The sequence below is a fragment of the Hyperoodon ampullatus genome, assembly GCF_949752795.1.
Source record: "Hyperoodon ampullatus genome assembly, chromosome: 18".
NCBI lineage: Eukaryota > Metazoa > Chordata > Mammalia > Artiodactyla > Ziphiidae > Hyperoodon > Hyperoodon ampullatus.
In genome coordinates this window covers 19297886-19302632 of record NC_136931.1, presented here as the reverse complement: position 1 = coordinate 19302632, position 4747 = coordinate 19297886, and positions in this window count along the sequence as shown.

Genomic DNA, 4747 nt, shown 5'->3' with positions numbered 1-4747 from the left:
AAACTCTCATGTTTCCTCTATGTTTCCTAGGTTGTTTGCAGATGGCCACAATAATTCCCTTCCTTGTTTTCATGCCTTGGGTAGTCAATCACTTCACACAGTGACTCTGTACTTAGCCATGTCACTTGCTCTGGCCAATGGGACATTAGCAACATGACACAAGAGGTTTGAAAAGTACTTGTGCATTAAGGCTTGCTCTGTTGCTACTCCTGGGATCTCTAGAGCCATCACCATGTGAACAAGCCCAGGCCATCCTAATGGATCATAAGAAACATGTGACCAAGTCATCCCCTCTGCTCCAGCTGACAATGAGTCAACTGCCAGTTGACTGAGACCATTTCAGGCTATCCAGTTCTAGCTGAGCTTACCCGGACCAGAACCAACACCCAGGTCACCCTAAGAACCATGAGAAATAATAAATGTTTGTCTTAAGGTACTGAATTTTGAGGTTGTTATACCACAAAAGCTAACTGATACACTCCTTTACAGACCGAACTCCCTTAATTCCCTCAGACCTTCCTCACATTCTCTATCCTGCTGGCTAAGGCTGCTCTGGTTTGTCCATTGTCTAGATTGTCAATATGCCCCTGAAATGCAGCCCCAGAACTGAACACCATATCCTGAGCATATTCTGGCCTTCTTCCCTGTACATTACACTCCTGTTGCTTCCATTCATTTTAGAATTTAGACAGCCATGTCATCCTGACACATGGTAGGATTTTGCACATGTCCTAATACTCTGTACTTGTATAGTTAGGTTTTCAAAAATTTTAATTGTGGTAAAATACACATAACATCAAATTTACCATCTTAACCATTTAAAAATGTACAGTTCAGTGGCATTCAGTACATTCACATTGTTGTGCACGTTCATCACCCCCCATCCACAGAACTCTTTTCACCCTGCAAAACTAAAACTCTATATCCATTAAATGATAACTCCCCAATCCCCCTCCCCCCAGCCCCTGGTAACCACCGTTCTACTTTCTGTCTATATGGGTCTGACTACCCTAGGTACCTCATATAAGTGTAACCATATTATACTTGTCCTTTTGTGACTGGTTTATTTCACTTAGCACAACGTCCTCAAGGCTCACCCATATTGTAGCATGTGTCAGAATTTCCTTCCTTTTTAAGGCTGGATAATATTCCACTGCATGCGCACACCACATTTTGTTCATCCATTCATCTGTCAGTACACACTTGGGTAGCTTCCACATTTTAGCTACTGTGAACAACGCTGCTATGAACATGGGTGTACAAATGACAGGTTTCTTTTTTAAAAAAATTATTTATTTATGGCTGCGCTGGGTCTTCGTTGCTGCGCATGAGCTTTCTTTTTAGTTGCAGCGAGCAGGGGCTAGTCTTCATTGCAGTGCACAGGCCTCTCATTGCGGTGGCTTCTCTTGTTGCAGAGCATGGGCTCTAGGCGCGTGGGCTTCAGTAGTTGTGGCATGCAGGCTAAGTAGTTGTGGTTCACGGGCTCTAGAGCACAGGCTCAGTAGTTGTGGCGCACGGGCTTAGTTGCTCTGCGGCATGTGGGATCTTCTCCGACCAGGGCTTGAACCCTGCATTGGCAGGCAGATTCTTAACTACTGCGCCACCAGGGAAGCCCTCAGAGTTTTTTTTCAAGTGTCATTACTAGTTCTAGAATTTTGTCTTTCTGATGCTATTAGAATCATCAAGCTATTCAGAAGCTTACAGATGGATGGAGCCGGGGTAGTTCCACCCAAGCTATTAAAAAATCTATAATACTTTGCCTTGTAACTATATATTTTTAAGTTACAAATTATGTTTTCTATTTTTCAGTGCCAGGCTTCAAAAAGAGCCATTAGGGATTTCTACAGACAAACTTACTGCCTTGTAATAGTATCTTTACCCTGCAAGCCACACAAATGCAGTCAATTGATTTGCAGCCAAAGTATTAAATCAATTCAATGGGAAAAGAAAACTCTTTATAAAAAATGGTGTTGTTGGGCTTCCCTGGTGGCGCAGTGGTTGAGAGTCCGCCTGCCGATGCAAGGGACACGGGTTCGTGCCCCAGTCCGGGAAGATCCCACATGCCGCTGAGCGGCTAGGCCCATGAGCCATGGCCACTGAGCCTGTGCGTCCAGAGCCTGTGCTCCGCAACGGGAGAGGCCACAACAGTGAGAGGCCCAGGTACCGAAAAAAAAAAAAAAAAAAAATGGTGTTGTGGGCTTCCCTGGTGGCGCAGTGGTTAATAACCCGCCTGCCAATGCAGGGAACATGGGCTCGAGCCCTGGTCGGGAAAGATCCCACATGCCGCGGAGCAACTAAGCCTGTGAGCCACTACTGAGCCTGCGCTCTGGAGCCTGCGAGCCAAAACTACTGAAGCCTATGCGCCTAGAGTCCATGCTCCGCAACAAGAGACACCACTGCAATGAGAAGCCTGCTCACCGCAACAAAGAGTAGCCCCCGCTCACCGCAACTAAATAAAGCCCACACGCAGCAATGAAGACCCAACACAGCCAAAAATAAATAAATTAATTTAAAAAAATGGTGTTGGAACAATTAGATTTCCATATGGCAAACAAAAAACCTGACTCTTCCTTTCTCACTGTGTACACAAAAATTAATTCAAAATGAATCAAAGACCTAAATGTAAAAACCAGAACCATAAAGCTTCTAGAAAAACATATCAGAGAACATTTTCAAGGCCATGGAATAGGTAAAGATTTCTTGGACAGGACACAAAAAGCATTAACCCATTGATAAACTGGATTTCAAAATTTTACATTTCTGCTCATTAAAAGACTCCACTATGGGCTTCCCTGGTGGCGCAGTGGTTGAGAGTCCGCCTGCTGATGCAGGGGATGTGGGTTCATGCCCCGGTCCGGGAAGATCCCACATGCCGCGGAGCGGCTGGGCCCGTGAGCCATGGCCACTGAGCCTGTGCGTCTGGAGCCTGTGCTCCGCAACGGGAGAGGCCACAACAGTGAGAGGCCCTCGTAAAAAAGACTCCACTAAAAAAATAAACAGGTAAGCCACAGATTAGCAAAAAATATTTGCCAAACATCTATGTAACAAAGGACTTGTATGCAGAAGAAATCCTACAAGTCAACGATGAAAAAATGAACAACTTGATTTTTTTTAAATGTCAAAGGACTTTGATCACTTCACACAAAAGATACAGGAAAAGCCAATAAGCACATGAAAAGGCACTCCATATCATTAGTTATCAGGGATATGCAAACTGAGATACTCAAGATACTCGCTAGAATGGCAAAGAAAAAAAAAAAAAAAAGACTGACAATCCCAAAGTTTGGAGAGGATATGGTGCAAATAGAACTCTCATACATTGTTGGTGGCAGTGTAAAATAGTACAGTCACTTTGGAAAACTGACATTTTCTTCTAAAGTGAAACATATATCAACTCAATGACACAGCAACTCCACTCGTAGATATTTACCCAAGAAAATGAAAACATACGTCCACAAAAAACTTAGACAAAATGTTCTCAGCAGTCCTAATTCACCTTAGCCCCAAATTGGTAATAAACCCAAATGTTTATGAATAGGAGATTAGATAAACAAATTATGGTATAGGCATACAATGGAATACAGAAAAGCAGTAAAAATGAATGAACTACTAATATATGCAACAACATGTGTGAATCTTAAAAATGTTATGTTGAGTGAAAGATGCTAGGCACACACACCAAAAAACCCCTCATACTGTAGGATTCCATTTATTTGAGGTACAGGAACAGGCAAACCTTACTTATTAATGACAGTAGTCAGAAGTGGTAGCATGGTGGTTGGCAGGTTGGGGTGTGGGGCAGGGAGGTGTGGAACCGACCAGAAAGGGGTACCAGGAAACAAAAATGATGGAAATACTCTATATCTTGTGTTGCATTGTGGTTACATGGGGATATATTTGTTACAACTCATCAAACTGAATACTTAGCATCTGTTCATTTAATTGTATGTAAATTATACCTCAATTTTTAACCACCATAAGTGGTGTCTGAGGGTATAGAACAACCTACTTGCACCCTGCAGATTTACATCTATAATCAAATTAAATTGACATGTGTGAATTAAAAGACTCTTTCCTTTAATTTTTTTTTTTTTTTTTTTTTTTGCGGTACGTGGGCCTCTCACTGTTGTGGCCTCTCCCGTTGCGGAGCACAGGCTCCGGACGCACAGGCTCAGTGGCCATGGCTCACTCACAGGCCCAGCCGCTCCGTGGCATGTGGGATCCTCCCAGACCAGGGCTCGAACCCGTGTCCCCTGCATTGGCAGGTGGACTCTCAACCACTGCGCCACCAGGGAAGCCCAAAAGTCTCTTTCCTTTAAAACAAAACAAAAACCATGTAAGCATACTTTTGGTACCAATAGAGTTGGCCCTCCGTATCTACGCATCCTCAGATTCAACCAACCATGGATCTAAGATATTAAAAAAAAAGAAAATACCAGAATGTTCCAAAACATAAAACTAGAATTTGCTGCACACCAGTGACTATTTACATAGTTTTACATTGTATTAACAACGATTTACATAGCATTTACATTGTATTAGGTATTATAAGTAATCTAGAGATGATATAAAGCATATGAGAGGATGTAAGTTATATGCCATTTTATATAAGGGACTTGAGCATGCGTGGATTTTGGTATCCATAGCGGTCCTGGAACCACACCACCCCCGCCCGCACGCGCACACACACACACACACACACACACACACACAGATACCGAGGGATGACTGTATGGAGACAATGGCT